Source organism: Hesperophylax consimilis, chromosome 13 (genome assembly GCF_061612785.1).
Source record: "Hesperophylax consimilis isolate HC1 chromosome 13, BYU_Hcon_1.0, whole genome shotgun sequence".
In the NCBI taxonomy this organism is placed as follows: Eukaryota; Metazoa; Arthropoda; class Insecta; order Trichoptera; family Limnephilidae; genus Hesperophylax; species Hesperophylax consimilis.
The window spans coordinates 19,506,427-19,526,383 of NC_142848.1; the positions used below are offsets into that span (position 1 = coordinate 19,506,427).

General features: G+C 37.9%; 2 long non-coding RNA genes and 1 pseudogene across 2 annotated transcripts in view; 1 reads left to right on the plus strand and 2 right to left on the minus strand.

Moving 5' to 3' along the window:
* LOC149418558 (uncharacterized) overlaps nt 1–2,085 on the minus strand; it is a 29,445-nt gene extending 27,360 nt beyond the window's left edge. Inside the window, exon 1 of the long non-coding RNA XR_016303003.1 lies at nt 1,228–2,085. This is a non-coding gene — a long non-coding RNA (uncharacterized LOC149418558). The remainder of the gene's footprint in view (nt 1–1,227) is intronic.
* Nucleotides 2,086–2,413: 328 nt separating this feature from the next.
* Nucleotides 2,414–4,894, plus strand: LOC149418560 (heat shock 70 kDa protein Ab pseudogene; annotated as a pseudogene).
* Nucleotides 4,895–9,753: 4,859 nt separating this feature from the next.
* LOC149418561 (uncharacterized) lies at nt 9,754–19,957 on the minus strand. Its single transcript, XR_016303005.1, has 4 exons — nt 19,846–19,957; nt 18,830–18,975; nt 14,550–14,662; nt 9,754–11,937 (listed from the first exon to the last, which is right to left on the minus strand). It is a non-coding gene; the product is annotated as an uncharacterized LOC149418561 (long non-coding RNA).

Sequence of the window (19,957 nt, forward strand, 5' to 3'; positions counted from 1 at the left end):
TAACTAACCCAGTAGAGGTAATATCTGAAGGCAAAATGAATGTATAAGGTCGACACTGCAAATGCAGTTTTTCATTAGGGTTAGTGAGAAGAAGGTGATGTGGAAGAGGATGGGGTAATTTTTGGATAGGGCCTGACACGCTTATTACGAATATTTTTTAGAAAAAAACTTTATATTCGCCTTAATTACTATAAAAGAACACTTTTTGCATTTCGGGCGGCGGAAAATTATGAATTTAAATTTTCAATTGCGTTAACCAAAATTCACTTCGTGAATCGATGCGGCGGCAATCAGCTGCCATTAGGTACGTCACTGTTATGTTGGTATCCCTGATACATTGATTTGTATCACAAACCATGTTACACAAACCTAGCGTAGCCGGTAAACTAGTTGAAAACTGGGATGTTTTTCTTGCCTTGACGCGAGCAGGCGTTATTAAGGGGCACTTTCCTTTGTATCACAAACCATATTACACAAACCTCGGCATCCCACGAAGATAGCAACGGTCGTATTTAGCTCTTGTTAATGCATCAGTGATACCAACATAACAGTGCGTTCCTAATGGCGTCGCGTTGTCGCCACATCGATTCGCGAAGTGAATTTTGGTTTTATGCAATTGAAAATCAAAATGCATAATTTTCCGCCGCCCGAAATGCAAAAAGTGTTCTTTTATAGTAATTAAGGCGAATATAAAGTTTTTTTCTAAAAATTATTCGTAATAAGCGTGTCAGGCCCTATCCAAAATTTACCGAGGATGGTGGGAAAGTAGGAATGAGGACTTGTCAATTGGTGCATAATACGGCACAGGTTATAAGATGGTAACGGCCACACTTTTGGGCACAGATAGTGGAAATGACAGTAATATATAGAAAATAGGGAAAACTCTTTGCTGTACCTACCAAGTTAGATATTAATGAGAAGTATATCCGCATTTCAATAGTTAGTTCGTTAAAATTATAGCTTAGAAAAACTTTTGGTAATTATTTTCCGTTTCCCGAAACAGAAAAACTTACTTCTCATTATTATGTAACTTATATAAAGTGTTTTTTTTTAAATTCAATGTGCGCAAATCGTGTCCTTATTTTCTGTACATTTACAAAAATTATGATTTTTTTGATATTATTACGTCAAAACATGGCCTGAAGAAAAGCCGTGAAATAATCCTTTTTTTGACGAAACCGCTACTAAAATGCATTATTTTCCATTACCGGAAAATTAAATACTTACTTCCAATAATTGTAGAATTATTAACATCATTGTTTACTTCTCATTATTATTTAATGCCCGTCTGACAGTTCTGGAAAACAATAACAAAAATACAAAAGAACACAAAGGAGCTGTAAGAGACGAGAAATTTCTCTATGGTTCTAGAAACGACGCGATGTCTCTGGTACCTATCACGAATGACGGGGCTTGCCAACCAATGATAAGCGTACCTAGAATCCTATGAATTTAATGATCGTGTAAACGAAACCATCATTTTCTATTTTTTATTAATTTATTCCCATCGGGTTTTTTCATAAAACACGTACAATTTAATAACATTACATAGTGCATTCAAATTAACATAAAAATAATAGAAAAAATTGAGTATAAATAAATGAGACGATGTATGAATGTGAATAAGGTAAAGAGTGTGTGCAAGACCGAGTTGTTTAGAGGTCCGTTCTCTCTGCCTTCACATCAATACAATAAATTCAAAAAAGAGAGAAAAGGTATTAATACCTACAAAATAATCAAAAATAGCACAAAATAAGAAATCTCGTGTTATGATTTTGTACTCGTAATTTTATTTGCTTAGTTAATGGTTAATAGTACATCCATTGCATTTAATTAAAATAAAAGTACCAAATCGCTCACGAAGTAGGTAAAATCCATTAATTTCAGTAAATTAACATACCAGGTCAATGGGTATGGAAAGTTTGAAATTGATAAACCTTTAAAAAATGTGTTGAACTCTCTTAAATTAAATTTAATGTGCTTCATGGTATGGGGACCAGATAGTGAAATTGTTTTATAAATTACTTCTTGCCAAGGCAATGAAGAAAATCTTAAAAAAATAGATTGACGTAAATTATTTTACTGCACCTTACATTGTATACATATAAATAATTTATCGTTATAATAATAATCTTATCCGTTTTGGTATTCTATTTTTATCGTCAACTTTGTTGTTATAAAGTCTAGACGTAAATGAATAATAAAACGAGATAGAAAGAGATATTGTATTGATGCAGATCTAATGAAGAGGCGATAAAACCAAGTAATTCCAAAGTTGATTAAAAAAATAATCATTCATAAAAGCTACTTGATTTCGTTTTCTAAACCTCTTGTAATTCATGTTAGGTTAAATTAAATAAAATTATAGAATTTGTTTACTTATTCAGAATTAAAAATAAAGATATTGCTTCAAATTTTGAAATGAATTGTTTTTTTGGTGTCTTGGATAAATATTTGGTTTCCTTTGGAAAAAAATTTGGCATTGCATTTCTTTGTTGGGGAAAAATGTTGACGAGCCCTAATGATTAGAAATGACTGGAATATTCTCGCAGCTATTGATTGGCGGAACGCTCTGGAAGGCGGCCAATACCGACCAAGCTATATAAGCAGCCGCTCTCGGCGGGAACAACAGTTTCATTTGAAATACAGACAGAGCAAATATCAAGAGAAAAGTGATTCTCCTGACTCGCATTCAGCGACCTGCTATACAACCAACAACACAATATTAAGGAGCGCAGAGTTAATAAAAGTTCTTCAAGGAAGACTTACGAGAGACAGTTAAAAGCAGAATATAAAATTTAAAAAAACATCGAAAAGTAAAAAAGGAGGAGAAAAATATACGACTAAATTTTGAAGCGAATAGTGAATCAGTGAAAATTTCACAGTAGTTTTCCAGAAGAGGTGGGAGACAAGTTATTCAGAAAGTACCTATCACAACAAAAAGAAGAAACAGCAAAAATGGTGGCAATCGGAATCGATCTGGGGACGACGTACTCCTGCGTGGGTGTCTGGCAGCAAGGGAAGGTGGAGATAATCGCCAACGATCAAGGCAACAGGACGACGCCCTCGTACGTGGCCTTCACGGACAGCGAGCGGCTGGTGGGAGACGCTGCCAAGAACCAGGTGGCTATGAACCCCAGCAACACAGTGTTCGACGCCAAGCGACTGATCGGCCGCAAGTTCGCCGACCCCAAGCTGCAGGGCGACATGAAACATTGGCCCTTCCGCGTGGTACCTGCCGGCGACAAAGCGGCCGTGCGCGTGCAGCACAAAGGCGAGGAGCGCCAGTTCTCTCCCGAGGAGATCAGCTCCATGGTGCTGGCCAAGATGAAGGAGACTGCCGAGGCGTACCTAGGATGCAGCGTCAAGGACGCGGTGGTCACCGTGCCCGCCTACTTTAACGACTCTCAGCGCCAGGCCACCAAGGATGCCGCCATTATCGCTGGAATCAACGTGCTGCGCATCATTAACGAGCCCACAGCGGCAGCGCTGGCATACGGGCTGGATAAGAACCTGGCGGGAGAGCGGAACGTGCTCATCTTCGACCTGGGTGGTGGAACTTTCGACGTGTCCATCTTGAGCATCGACGAGGGCTCCCTGTTCGAGGTTCGGGCGACGGCCGGGGACACTCATCTGGGAGGCGAGGACTTCGACAACCGGCTGGTGAACCATCTAGCTGAAGAGTTCCAGCGCAAGTACAAGAAGGATCTGCGCGGCAATGCCCGTGCGCTCAGGCGTTTACGCACTGCGGCAGAGAGAGCTAAGAGGACGCTGTCCTCCAGCACGGAGGCGACCCTGGAGATCGACGCTCTCTACGAGGGTATTGACTTTCTCACGAAGGTTACCCGGGCGCGGTTCGAGGAGCTGTGCGCGGACCTTTTCCGCGACACTTTGGAGCCCGTGGAGAAGGCACTGAAGGACGCCAAGATGGACAAGAGCTCCATCCATGACGTGGTTCTTGTGGGTGGCTCCACCCGCATCCCCAAGATACAGAGCCTGCTGCAGAACTACTTCAACGGAAAGCAGCTCAATCTATCCATCAACCCCGACGAGGCCGTGGCGTACGGCGCGGCGGTGCAAGCAGCCATCCTCAGCGGCGAGCAGGACTCCAAGATTCGCGACGTGCTTCTAGTGGACGTAGCCCCGCTGTCCCTCGGCATCGAGACGGCCGGAGGAGTCATGACCAAGCTGGTGGAGCGCAATGCCCGCATCCCTTGTAAGCAGACGCAGACCTTTTCCACCTTCTCCGATAACCAGCCCGGTGTCACGGTGCAGGTGTTTGAAGGCGAGCGCGCCATGACTAAAGACAACAACTTGCTCGGCACCTTCGAGTTGACAGGTATCCCGCCCGCGCCTAGAGGCGTGCCTAAGATCGAGGTCTCTTTCGATTTGGATGCTAACGGCATCCTGAATGTGTCTGCAAAGGAGATGGGTTCCGGCAAGAGTAGCAAGATAACCATCAAGAACGACAAGGGTCGGCTGTCGCAGCGAGACATCGACCGCATGCTGGACGAGGCGGAGAAGTTCCGCGCGGAGGACGAAGCACAACGAAAGACTGTGGAAGCGCGTAACAAGCTGGAGGGATACGTGTTCGGGGTGAAGCAGGCTGCAGAAGAGCAACCTCTGTCGGCCGAGGACAAGCAGATAGCTCTGGCGGCGTGCCAAGATGCTATCCGCTGGCTGGACGCCAACACACTTGCCAGTGAGGAGGAATACCGACACCGGCTAGAGGAGCTGACCAAGGTGTGCACCCCCATCATGACCAGGCTGCACCAGCGGGCCTCGCAGCAGGCTGGCGCTGGCGCCCCGCCCTCTAGCTGCGCTCAGCAGGCAGGACAGACTCACTCTCACACACGCCCCACCGTGGAGGAAGTGGACTAACTCTTATTACATACTACATTATTACATACCAATTTACGCATCAATCTCTACTGCCAGAAGAGATTGATGCGTAAATTGGAGAGGTCCTACAGACACTCGGGGGTTACATCACGGAACGATTGGATACAGGCTCAAAAAGAGTACACGATCTTAATCCGTTCAAAAAGGTCTGAATATTGGACAAATAGGATCACTTCAGAGCGTCAAAATCCACGTAGTCTTTGGAACTCGGTTAAGACAGTCATTGCTGATGTCCATGCACCAAATACAATCGACATAGCTCCGGAAATCTTCTCCAAGTTTTTCCTTGACAAAATTGAGTCAATACGAGCCCTAACAACCTACGCTCCACCACCGTATTTTACTAAATGCAATAGAGAAAACCTTTCTGCCTTCAAACCTACATCCCTAGAAGAAGTAAGGAAATTAATTCTTACTTCACCGAACAAGCAGTGTTCGCTCGACCCTATTCCAACGTGGCTACTGAAAAAGTGTTGCAATGAAATTGCTCCCTTTTTAGTTCATCTTTTCAATAAGTCACTTAGCACGGGTGACTTTCCAAAATCCCTTAAATCAGCTATCGTAACTCCATTATTAAAAAAACCACAACTGGACGCTGAAGATCTTTCAAATTACCGACCTGTTTCAAATCTGCCTTTTATATCAAAAATATTAGAAAAAATCGCTGCCTCACAGGTGATATGTCACTTAAATTCAAATGAATTATTAACTAAATACCAACCAATCTGCATACCGACGGTTCCACTCCACAGAAACCGGGTTACTACGTGTTTTGTCGGACATAACTACTGCCATTGAGTCGGGTAAACTGGCACTTCTTTCAGTCTTGGACATGAGTGCTGCATTTGACACGATTGACCATGACTTTCTTATTAAACGATTAGATGAATCATTTGGTTTAAACTGCGATGTTAAGACCTGGCTGACATCGTACCTGGCCAACCGTTTACAAGCCGTAAAAGTAGGAAAAAACCAATCAAATTATGCAACCCTTTCATCTGGAGTACCCCAAGGGTCCGTTCTGGGTCCACTACTCTTCATCCTCTTCACAAATGATGTCGCTAAAATAATAGAATCATTCGGCCTTCTATCTCACTGCTACGCTGATGACCAGCAAGTTTACTTTTACTGCTTACCAGAAGAAATAAACAGTCTAAAAATTCGTATAACTGAGTGTATAGAAGCAATTACTCGCTGGATGACCTCAAATAGATTGAAACTGAATCCCACAAAGACTGAGTTTCTGTGGACTGCTACAAGCAGACGTCAGCATAACATTGAAAACTCCCCAATAACCATTTCCGGAAGTGACATCACTCCAAAAACGTGCATCAAATTACTGGGTGTCAATCTGGATGCTAATTTTTCCCTTAAAACTCAGGTGAACAGAACTGTAAGCACGGGGTTCTTTCAATTAAGGCAAATTAAAGCAGTGCGGAGAAACCTGCCAACAGAGGCGACTAAATTGCTAGTCAATTCCTATGTTGTTTCACGTCTAGATTATTGCAACGGAATATATGCAAGTCTCCCTAAATGTCAAATCAACAAATTACAATCCGTTTTCAACGCCGCGGCAAGGCTTATCACCGGAGTATCTAAATACTCCCACATTTCAGAGCATCTCAAAAATCTGCACTGGCTCAAATGTCCTGAAAGAATCCAGTTCAAGGTATGCTGGATGGTATTTAAGTCACTTAAACGGAATGGCTCCGGCTTATTTATCAGAATTGTGTATTCCAGAAGATTCCAACTCCCGACAGTCAACCCTTAGGTCAGCAACGTCATCAGCTATCGGAAGGTTGAAGGAACCAAAGCGCACACCAGATACTAAGTTCGGTGAGCGTGCTTTTGCCGTGTCAGGACCTAAAGCCTGGAATGGACTGCCACATGATTTGAGAATGATCGCAGACTCGACAGAATTTAGGTCTAAACTTAAAACGCACCTTTTCAGACAGTCGTATCCATAATTTCATAAATAAATAAATAAATAAAAATGATAACAAACTAACAATTTGTAGGCTTTTAAGACAGTTAAAATACATTTAAATTAAAATAAAAACTATAGCAGACTTAAGATCATGCGACGACCAGTGTTTTTTGATATAGTGTCCTCTGCGTGCAGTTCTATCTTTTATAAGCATAAACTTTTTAATATAAGTGTGTTTGTTGGAAGTGACTTGCCAGGTAAGTATGTTTTGGTATCATTTCTAAATAACAAATGTAGATCCTAGGAAATAAATTGTACAGCGCCCTTGAGGTGATTTTTCACAAAAACGGCGCTCTACAAATTATCCAATTATTATTATTATTATTATTACATTCCTTCAATAAATAATGGTGTGCAAAGGAGCATGAAAATTGTGAACCGTGAAACTGTTATGTTTTGTGAACATCTCGCTCAGAGATTCTGACGTATCTAGTCTAAAAATAAGGGTATTAGTCTACTTGTACATACATAATATTATGGTCTGATTAGGTTAAGCAATGCCACGCATTTACTTTTAACATTATTTATTTTAGTCATTAGTTGTAAATATTGTACAAATAAACATACATACATTTTATTATTACTTCTTTCATTTAATAAAAAACCCGTCCCTAAACAATCATATTTCATGTTTAAACCGATCAAATGCAATCCCTGTCGCCTGCCCTCGACCAATGGTAATGCCTGCTCAACACTCTCGGCGAGGCTATGCGAGGGAGTGGTGTACAAGAAGTTGGTAATAGTTAAAGCGGGCCTTTTCACAATTGATAAGCATCCAAGCAAGTGAAGATTTAGTCCCTTGTTGGAATGTTAAAAAAGCTAAAATATAGAAGTATGTTGTAGACCCAAATACAATTCGGTTTTTCTTTACTTCTAGTGAAATTGCACAAACATCTTCAAATGCTTAGATTCTTGAACACATCATCAATTTTATTGGCTTGTCCAGTGCCCAGGAGTTGAGAGGTCTCATTTGGCGACATCAGTTTTCCTTCAAATCGGTAATAACCACACTTACAGGTAATATCTGTTCCTGTAGTGTATTGAAATATCTTCGTAGGCACTAATTAAGCTTTTGCGAACTCTTGAGTGATTAAAACACTAGGTACCCAGGTAATTTGATCAATTTAACAGCTGAATACATTGTACTTTTTACTTGAATCTTGAACCCTTCGTATGTCAGGTAAAAGTTAAAATTGCAACAAATGCAGAAAGCGTTTATCTGTCAGGTGGAAGGCGATACAAAACAGTTATTTTTTACAAATTAAAATTACAAAACAAGTCAACAATGTTTTTTACGGGTTGATCCAAGCAAATCAGTTTGTTAAAAAAATTACAGAATAACACATCGCTAAATACTTACATAAAAAAGACCAATTTCTTTAACTCAGGCGACCCTCGTTGCAGAGCAGTCAGCAAAGGCTTAAATGTATTTCAAAACTTTGCAGCGGTTGCTGATATTTTGTTAATAGACATATCAATAAAAGTGAAATCAGGGTTAGGAATCCAAATAATTTGAATATCGACAACAATATTTTAAGGTCTCACTTCACAGTGCCTCATCGTTGGACCGTCTTCGGCCACTATGATGGGCCATTCCGAAGAGGCACTACTGGCATTGGACGGATTATGATGGCAGTGTGATGGTAAGGGATGGCCTTAGTGGCGGGGTTACAATACATAATTGATGTTGGCGTGAACTGTGAGCGGGTGTTCCGCTCGTATCCATCGAATTTCGCTTATGTACACCGTTGCACAGAAGATCAGTGCAAACAGGTCATTTTTGCAGGCTCTATTGAAATACCTGTAGAACAAACTCAGTATGCCTATGTTGTACATTAGAAATGGCAATCGTTCTGTTGCAATCTGTGCAACACGAACCGCTCACAAATGTCTAGATAAAATCAAGTAGGTATATCTGGTATTTTGGGCCAAAAGTGGCTCCCAAATTCAACTGTTGGTACTTGGAAAGGATTAGTAACTAGTGAAGGATTTATAAAGATTTAGTATCAGCTCACTGTTATAGAATAGTCTACTAGCCATATACAAGACGCCCAGTTTATTGGAAGCCAGATTTACAAATACTTGAGCCGGTTATTGGTTCAAAAAAATTATTATTCTTGTGTAATATTTCAAAGAACTATCTGATTGTTTCGGTCATTGCCATTGCGTCATTCATCACTGAATGTTTTTTTAATCTGTTGGTTAATATTATGTAGGTACCTACTTATGCATACTTTCGTTTTGGGTTTCATTCAGCCTTATTACACACTTATGGCACACCTTCGAAAGTATTGTTTATTAAAATACAGTACCAACCTAGTCATTTTTATGGGTAATTAAATCAGGGACGACCGTCTGTGGTCGAGGGTAAAGTTCTCGACTAGCAAGCCGAAGATCGCTGGTTCAAATACTGGCGTGCCTAAATTAATTTCATTTGATTTAATTAATTTGTACAATTGCGGCACATCCCAGAGTGGAAGATACTCTCAGTATCGCCCTGGTGTTTAGACCACCATTCAGAATTGAAACTTTCCTAGAAATGATCTGAATAGTAAGGTACTTCCTCACCTTCCTCTCATCCATCTTCTTCCCCTCGCAAACTCTCTCGTCTAAGGCAGGAGATTTGGTAAGATCAATTTACGGAGCACCATGACCATGCGGATGTCAGCTGTCGAGGTGACAGATCAAATGATGCTTAGAATCGATTGCTGATGATATGGCATACCCATAAGCGAAATCAAGTAAAATAGAAAGATCTGGTGCGGGGTATGATGATATCTATCATCTATCGTGGCTGTTTGACAATATCATGGAAAATTTTCTAAAGGATGTATAGAAATGCAGAAGTGATTTGAACACTGAATATGGGTTAAGTAAAACAGGATTATGGTTTAATATACAAACATATTATTTATTTATTTGAATCATTAACTCCTTTTCGGCTTTTCTACACTATAACTCAATGTGTATTGCTTCTCTCCTGAATTGAATACACAAACTTTAAAAAAAACTGTCTCTCTTGAGATAAGTGAACAAAATGATAATGTAACGTAATGTGGAATAATTTTTAGGATTTTATCGTTTCCAGTATCATGTTAACCAAAAACTCTATCTGGGGAACCTAACGCGTGATATCCTGGAAACGGTTTCATATGATTTTTTTTTTTTTTTTTATTGAAACATATAAACAAGGTTACAATTTTATGCCAATATAAACACCAATATTTCAATCACTCTCCTAATAAAGCAGCTGCTTGTGTTTAGGAGGGGACAACAAAATATTTTTACATTTGTTTAAATTAAACTAAAAATATTTGTAATTTAACAAAAAATAACAATAAAAGTAATAAAAATATTGGTTAGTTAATAGATGAAGTAAAGTTATGAGGTGGTACAAGAGTATTTTAATTTAATTTTTTTTTATATTTTTCGTAGTTTTCTTCAGATCGTATATCAAGGGGTAATTTATTAAATAATTTTACACCCTTGAATATATAGTGATGCTGTGCTGTTGTGGTTCGTGCTAGTGGCACGGTTAGTCCTCCAACAGATATTATTCCTTTGCTAATATTCAATTGTGGTAAATTATTTTTACTAAAGAAATCTTTATGTATTTGTAGAAGTGCAATTTTGTCATAAATTTTTGTAAGTGGGGGAACCGGGAAATCTTGATAAACATTTATAGTTGGGTAGTAATATGGCTTTTTTAAGATGATTTTTATTAATATTTTTTGAATAGTTTCCAATGGGAGTAGGGATGATTTATATGCACCCCCCAAGCCACGATTCCATATTGTAGTACAGAGTGCGCAAGTGCATAATAAATATCTTTTAGTATTTTTAATGATACAATATTTCTTAGTCTAAAAAATATATAGATCAGTTTTCTCATTCTGTCTACTGTGGAATTTATTAGACTTTTCCATTTGATGTTATTATCAATAATTATTCCAAGATATTTTATTTCTTCTTTACTACTAATGTTTATACAGTTTAAGTTACAGGGTGCGATTCTTAGGAGGCAATTTCTTTCGTGAATTTTTATGTTTAGATTTACATTTGAGATATTCCCTGTTAGGCTATAAGGTATAAAATGGGTTTTTTCGACATTTAGTGTCAATAAGTTTTCGTCAAACTATAGTTTAACGATATTTATGGCATTATTAGCTGATACTTCGACCTCATTCCAAGAATTTCCTTCAATAGTTATCACTGTATCATCTGCGTAAGATATAATGTTTCCAATGATTGGGAGTTCAAAAAGTTCATTTACATATAGTATAAATAGTAAAGGACCCAAAACAGTTCCTTGTGGAATTCCAAAATCTATATTTTCTATTTCACTTAATTCGTTGTTTACTTTAACCTGTTGAGTTCTTTGATAGAGATAACTTTTTAACCATGTTTTAGCTTTGCCAGTAATTCCTATATTATTTAGTTTATTAATTAATTTTGAATGTGAGACACTATCAAAAGCTTTACGGAGGTCAATATACTTAAGCACTTTTTGCCTCTATCTAATGTTTTGTAAATAAGCTTAGTTAATTCTGCAATTGCGTCTTGTGTGCTAAGTTTATCTCTGAAACCGTATTGACTAGGGTTAATACATTTTTGGTTATCTGTATAATCAGTAATTTGTTTTTTATTACTTTTTCGTGTATTTTTGCAATGTTGGATAATAAGGATATTGGGCGGTAATTGTTTACTTCTTTTGAATCTCCGAATGATCTCCGAAATGATGTCCACATAAACTAAATGCTCCGTCACCCAGAAATACATACGGCAAATCAATGTCACATCCTGGCATCAAGGCAGGAGGTAGTAAATTAATGCTGTTTTCAGACATTTTCTGAGCTCCTACTTCAGCAAACATGAAACAGTAATTATGATCTACTAGTCTTAGAAGGACAATGCTGAAAGTTATGATATTCAGTTCCGCTGTGAGGTGATGGCAGAATCGTCACATGCTTGCCGTCTATCGCTCTAAGGCAGTGAGGGAACTTGAAACTTTCAGCTTGTAAGAGCCATTCTTCTGTTGTTGTGGGAAGCTGAAAAAAAACACATGTATAAGGTACTGTCTTCCTGACTGAAATAATTATTTTTAGGCATAATCACAAAATGAAGATTCGCTGCTAGAAATTGATTATGTCAAAAATCCCGATCCAAGCACTGTGATAGAAAATACTGACATAAGCATTCCTGTTCAGCGTCGTCGTTCTAAAAACCCCCCAGAACTGCAAGAAACTAATATGCAAATGAAAAATGCTTTTTCAACTTTAAACAATAAGAAAAAAACTTAGTATACAAAAACTAACAATTGTGAAGATGAATGTGACTTAAATGGAAAACTGCTTGCAAACAAAATATTGAAGAAATAGAAGAAATTAAATACTTGGGAATCATTATCGATAACAAATTAAAATTTAACACTAACTTTGAAATAATAACTAAAAAATGGCAAAAAAGTTAACTGCTTAAGTAGCATAAGGCGTAAATTAGACCTTAAAAGAAGGAAATTGGTCTACAATACCACTGTAACATCCCACCTGAACTGCTGCACAAGTGTCATTTTTTGAGCAATAAAATGCAAGTTAAAATAATGGAAATAATTCAAACAGAGGTACAATGCCTATATTGTGCTGTGGCAGATATACTAGGATAAAAACAATGCAATGCCAACTCAATATTAAGTGTGTGGCAAAGTTTGGTCTATAATACCATAGTATTTATATACAAGTTAAAAAATAAAATGTTCCCAGATTATATGTTAAAAAGTGTTAGTAGGGGACAGTATGGTATATCGTACCACTTCGCACTTAACTCTCAATACTGTATGATTGAAATGGGTTAGAGAAGTGGAGTTAGGTTCAAATAAATACTTATTCTATTGGGTACGATATTTATTTAAATCATATTTTACAGGCATCTGGAATGTTTTCAAATTAAACGTTTTATAAAAAATGATTTTCGGTACGATTTAACGAACCGGTATGGTTAATCGTACCACCGGTATGGTAAATCGTACATAGACCATTATTCCAATTTATATCGAAGAAAACATGGACATTTTTAAGGCATGGATGTGTCGCAAATGTCTGGGTTACTGGTGCAAGCTTCATGCACCCACTTATGGCAACGAACGCACTTGATCCAGTCTCCTTTGGGTCCGCCTTTTCAAAATAATTGCCAAAGCATAGGTGGCATATGTTTTATTCATCGTCATCATCAATATCCGTATCCGAAACATTCAAAATGACAATACTGTCAGCATCTTCACTATCACTACTACTGCAATTTTTGGCCTTCTTTCGTCGAGCACACTTCTTACCCTTAATGGACTTTTTATCAGTTTTAATAATCTTATTTTTCTTTTTTCAATTTTTAGTTTGGGCATTTTGACAGCTGAGCGTCTACCAGCAGCAACTTCTAGTCCTTTTTTATACGGACTTGCTGTTATTTCAGCAGCCTTTTGTACCGTGCGCATGTTCTTTTTTCCTTGGTTCTTTGGTATTGGAGAAATCTCAAGAATTGATAGTAAAGATGTCGACGCGTTTGAATTCGTTTGCCCCAATTCAACTTTCTGAACTGCATCTGGTGACGAAAAGGAAGACTCCGACGAGGTCACTGGTGGTGGTGGTCGCAACAAAGGCTCTGACGAGATCTCTGGTGTTTGTTGTACTGAACTCTTTAATTTAAAACTAGAAAATAATTTACTTAAAAAACAAATTATTATTTGGTAAATCGTACCGGTACGATTTACCAAACAACTTGCGGTGCGATTTAACAAACTCTGAGTTTTTATGAAAAAATGACAACAAAACATGTAAACGACGGTGACAAATATGATTTTGCAATAGTAAATTGCAGAATACAAACATGCTAAGTGAACTTAATTTGAGAAAAAAACTAGCACACCTACCTTTGAACACGAAATCACCTTACGCATCACGCATGATCCAACACTAAATAAAACAGTTGGCAGCGTATTTCCAGGATTAAAAAATAGTGACCAGTAGCGAAAATATCGAGGTGGTACGATTTACAGACCGGTACGATATACCATACTCTCCCCTATTTATAGTACAGTCTGTACCTCACTAGAAGTTTTCTGTTCTGAGTTGAATCATTGCTTGAAATGGCATTGGCCGTGCTTGGTAACGAGATCCTAATAGCCAGCTACTCCCCACCTTCCTCTTCCCCATCTCCTTCCACTCCCCACTACCACTCTTCCTCCTCCTCCACTCTCAAGGATTTGGATTGTCCTCCATCCAATCTGTCTACTGCCCGGTCACCTTTTCCACATTCACACTCCTCTAGAGCTATCCCGCTTGTATCCCAAGATTATCGAGACACTCTGAAGGCACCCAATGATGATCAAAAAATATGTATGAGGCTTATCATAATGCAAATATTAGACTTTTGAAAACATTTATACGAGAGAACATAATTGGAACAGAAGAGTAATAACGCAAGGAGTGTGTGTGTCTGGATATAGTTGTGTAGTGGTCCATCCTCTTTGCCTATCCCTGGGGGAAATTACATGATGGTCTTTAATTTAAAAAAACATTTACTATCAGCGAAGGGAGCAGCTCTAGTCGACATTGATGGCATCACTTCGTTGGTCATTGTTCACTATCGAGGCAGAGAAAACTGTTCTTACCTTGCTGTCAACTGGGGACATGACCCATTCAGTGTGGATGAGGCAACTATTGGGAAGAAGGGTGCCTGTCTGGAGACATACATGCTGGTAGAATTCCGCTTGTAAATGTAGCCCTGAAAGTGGAAACGCAAAATTACAGTTTTTTAAAACAATAATTTATTTTAGGATAACTATTACAAAACTATGAGGTGATAGTGATATGTAATAATCAAATGTAATCTTATATATATAATAAATAAATAAATCTAATGTTATAAAAGTAAGTGTACAATGTGCGTGCTGCTAAAACTCAGAAAACAAGTCCCGGTACGATCAAGGTATTATATGGTGTGGTAGCCCTCTATCCCCCATCCATGAATAAGGATCCCGTTTTCACCTGAAGGGTGTGCTTTTGAAGATATAAGGGCTGGAAGTTTCACCCTCTAGAAATTTCTAGAACAGTCCAGAATGTTCGAGAGCATTCCACAACATTCCGGAACATCCCGGAATATACTGGAATGTTGTGGAATATTCGGGAATAGTCTGGAATGTTCAGGAATAGTCTGGAAAGTTCGGGAACATCCCAGATCATAATGACTAAAAACGGGATTACAGGCCATTTTCTGACAAACTTTTAGTAAATTCGTAATCATGACAATACATTGGTATCGCTAAATAATATAAACCAAAGTCTCTATCCGCGTCTGTCTGTTTGTGCACTTAGTTCTTCTGAACTATACAACGGAGTTTGAAAGGGTTTTCACTATCATTTAGAGAATTTATTCCGGAAGGTTTATAATAAATGGATATTATATTTATTGAAAGTAGAGAAAAGTCAAGCAGCGCCGGGTACATGTTAGCTAGTATATATTATAAAAAGAAACCCGTGTTTCCCTACCCGCATAATATTCTTCACAACCAGCCACTGCCATCCACCGGTGGTTATGGTGGTAGATAGCCAATGGTTTCACATTGAAAGTAAGAGAGTTTAGTAGGGGTGGCTGAGCATGGGTGACAATGTGCTCTGTTATGGGAAGACCGCGAATGCTTCAGATTATTTCAGAATGGGCCTGCCAACTGCGTTGGTGAAAGGTTCCAGAAAGTTCATGAAGGTTCTCGAATGCTCTAGAAGGTTCAGGAAGGAGAAAGCTCAAGAAGGTTCTATAAAGTTCCAAACTGAGTGGTGGAGTGTGTTGGTGAGTCTAGAAGGTTCCGGAAAGTTCGAGAATGCTCTTGAGAGTTCTGGAAAAAGCCACAGCAAAGCGAGGAAGGGTACAGCTAGTGTCCCTTAATTGTGAAAGATATAAGCAAAACAAAAGAGAAATATAGAAAGAAAGGATTATTTTGAAAGATTCGTTTATGTACTCCATCCAGAAAACCTTGGCATTGACAATAGTATTCTTGGATTGTGGCACATTGGAGGGGACCTACCCTTTCCCAACGGATGTGTGAGGAAACTGATTGTTAACGTTTAGAAGAACTGAGCGCACAAACAGACAGACACGGATTGCAACATTATTTTATACTATTTAGAGATATTAGTAAAACATGTAACAGTAACATAAAATATTAAAGAGACTAGAGCAATACTACATATAAGACAAATAACTAAAACTACATTAAAAACGCTACTCTAATTTGTAGGAATCGACAAAGTGCCGGTATAGATTAGGCTTAATTCTATAAAATGAGTCAATAAATATATCAATAGTACCCCCATACTTGTTTCTCAGATCATGCATCCTATTTATTTATTTATTTATTTATTTGGAAAAGTTGACAGCAAATCTTTAATTATATAATGATACAATAATAATATTATTAATTATGCCAATTATGAACTTTCCACTGATGAATAGTTAATGGTGTTACAATGGTTTACAATGGCATAGAGATGTTCTCTTAAATTAATTTCTTGTTTAGTTAGAAAATATTAAAAATATTAAAATAAAGGAGGGTGGGGGGGAGGAGGGGGAAATATAGGATAAGGATTAAGAGGCAAATGACGGGAATATATAGGAATTGAACTTCTAGTTTGAGTTTTGTTGAGTTTTTGTTTTATGTCGCGTAAAGTCGAGTTAAATATGTCAATATGGTTATAATTTAAGTTAAAAGAGTGTGTGAATCTGTAGATAAATGAGTTTTGTTTGGAATTCGTCTTACAATGAGGGAGATTAAAAGTAAGCGACTGTCTGCTGTTGCGATTGGGAACATGGAATAATAGGCGTTGAAGAAGATCAGGACTATCGATTAAATTGTGTGTAATTTTGAATAACATTACCGAATCTGCTATATTTCTTCGGAAAGTTGACGTCTGTATATTGAAGAACTTTGCAGAGTCTTCATTACTGATATGAGATCGAAAAGAGCGGAAATTAAGGTACCTTAAAAATCTATTTTGAACACTTTCAATTCTATTTTTATGTATTGCATAGCCTGGGTTCCACACTTGTGATGCGTATTCAAGGATACTACGAACGTATGAGAAATACAGTGTTTTGAAAGTAGCAATGTCTTTGAATTGTTTACAGGAACGGATTATGAAACCCAGCATAGAAGATGCGTTAGTGACTACGTGGTCAATATGTTTATTGAAATTCAGTTTACTATCAAGTATAACCCCAAGGTCCTTAATTTCTGATTTGGTAGATAAAGGTTGATGATTAATTGAGTATTCGTGTATAAATATGTTTTTGTTTCTAGTAAAGCGTACGATGAAGCATTTGGATATATTTAATTCCGGACAATGGGCATTAACATACGCTGTTTGTTTTTGGGGTGTTATGCCGTGTTGCGCTAACTCCTTCTTTAGCCGACGTTTCGGACAGCGTTGCAGTGTCCATCATCAGGGCAGATCCGGTAGATCCGAAGATGTGTTTTTACACATCTTCGGATCTACCGGATCTGCCCTGATGATGGACACTGCAACGCTGTCCGAAACGTCGGCTAAAGAAGGAGTTAGCGCAACACGGCATAACACCCCAAAAACAAACAACAAAAATGCTTTTGGCCGTGAGAATCTAAAAACTTACATTAACATACGCGTTTAAACGTTGTAAATCCTTTTGCAGCTTGTGACAGTCTTCGATTGATTTTATAGGTGAGAAGATTTTCATGTCATCTGCATATAGGATGGTCTGCGAGTGTAAAAAGCAGTGACCAATATCATTGATATAGATATTAAATAGTAACGGTCCTAACAGGCTGCCTTGAGGAACTCCCGATGTTACAGCAACAGAGTCGGATTTAAATCCAGCAACCACTACTATTTGACTACGGTTGGAGATATAAGAAGAGAGCCAACGATAAAGATTGCCGTGAATACCAATCTTTAAAAGCTTGTTCAACAAGGTTGAGTGATCGACCTTGTCAAACGCCTTACTATAGTCGGTATAGACAGTGTCCACTTGTATTCTGTTATCCAAATTATCCTGCAGGTACTCTGTGAAGGTTAAAAGATTTGTGGTTGTAGATTTACCACTAATGAAACCGTGTTGGGTCGTATTCAGGCTGGGCTTAAGAGCAGAATATAGTTGGTCATAGACTATTTTTTCAAAAATTTTGTTAAATATACAAAGTTTGGAGATTGGCCTGTAGTTTTTAACGTCTGCTTTTTTGCCATTTTTGAAAATAGGAGACACATAAGCAGATTTCCATATAACAGGGACAGTGCAATCGGTTAGGGAACGATTGAAAATTAAAGAAAGGGGTAAGGCTAGATTGTGTGCACATTGTTTGATAAAGATTGAAGGTATTTCGTCAGGACCGGCACCTTTGCGAGTATCAATTTCCTTAAGGTATTTTAAGACAATTTCTTGTGTCACCTCAATATTGCTTATATTGGATGTATGGTTCCCGACGTCAGTTGGATCAAGGGTAAGTGGATCGGAGGGTTTACTGAAAACTGAACTGAAATATTTTGAAAATAAATATGCAATTTCCGTTCCATTATTGGCTTTCAGCTCTCCAAAATACATACATTTTGGGACACCTTGGGATGCGTTAGAAGATTGGACAGTGGACAGGACTATTGGACAGTGAGTGTGTCTGAAAGTTGGTTGTGTATGTATTGCAGAAGAATGCTATATTTCAAGCAACGCAACATTTTTATTTTGAATGCTGGTCTTTCACCATGGAGATACTAAGAGTTTTCCGCACTCCGGAAAACTTGAAAAATTGACATCTTATTTTTGTTTTTATATGTTCAATCGATTGAGTATTATACTGGATATTCATTACCAGAATTTATGTTTTAATACTTTTTAATTGAAAACATAAATAATTTTTTATAGATTTCGTACCTCAGTCACCAGCAATCTTTCTTCGACAAAAATAGGTTGCTGAAAACTGCGTAGCGGTAACAGGTAGTCAGCATGTAGGACGGAATTGCCATTTTGCATGGCCTCCCTTCATATCCCTTCAAACTGTGGTGCAATCGTGTTTGCATCTGTCGGGTAAGAAAGAGATTTATTGTAAAAATGCTAACAGAATGCTTGGTATTCTCTCTTTTAATAACTGTTTATACATTTGGGGTATGTTGGGCGGCTGATGGACAGCAAAAAACTTTAATAAATAAAAAGATTTTTTTGTTAAAGCCTACCCTTAGGCAATACCATATTTGATAAAGTGACATTTTAATTTTTGTCTTCTAACCCAGTAGAGGTAATATCTGAAGGCAAAATGAATGTATAAGGTCGACACTGCAAAAGCAGTGTTTCATTGGGGTTAACGAGAAGAAGGAGATGTGGAAGAGGATGGTGGGAAAGTAGGAATGAGGACTTGTCAATTGGTGCATAATACAGCATAGGTTTTAAGATGGTAACTGCCACACTTTTGAGCACAGATTGTGGAAATGATACTAAATATACAGAAAATAGGGAAAACTCTTTGCTGTACCTACTAAGTTAGATATTAATGAGAAGTATCTAGGTATCCGCTAGTTAGTTCGTTAAAATTATAGCTAAGAAAAACTTTTTTATTCAATGACGTTTTAAATAATCTCGTTAAATGAAAACACGGATATAGAAAAGACGTCATAGTATGCTTTTTTGAACGGAATAGTTAATAAAATGTTTTAATTTCCCCTTCTGAAAACAGAAAATCTTACTTCTCATCATTGTGTAACTGATTTAAAGTGTTTTTAAAATTCAATGTGCGCAAATCGAGTCTCTATTTTCCGTACATTTACAAAAATTATGATTTTTTTGATATTATTATGTCAAAACATGGACTGAAGAAAACACGTGAAATAATCCCTTTTTTGACAAAATCGCAACTAAAATGCATTATTTTCATTACCGGAAAATTAAATACTTACTTCCAATAATTGTAACATTATTAACGTCATTGTTTACTTCTCATTATTATTTAAATAAATAAAAAGGAGACCTGATTTACCGTCTGACCATCGTCTGACAGTTCTAGATAAC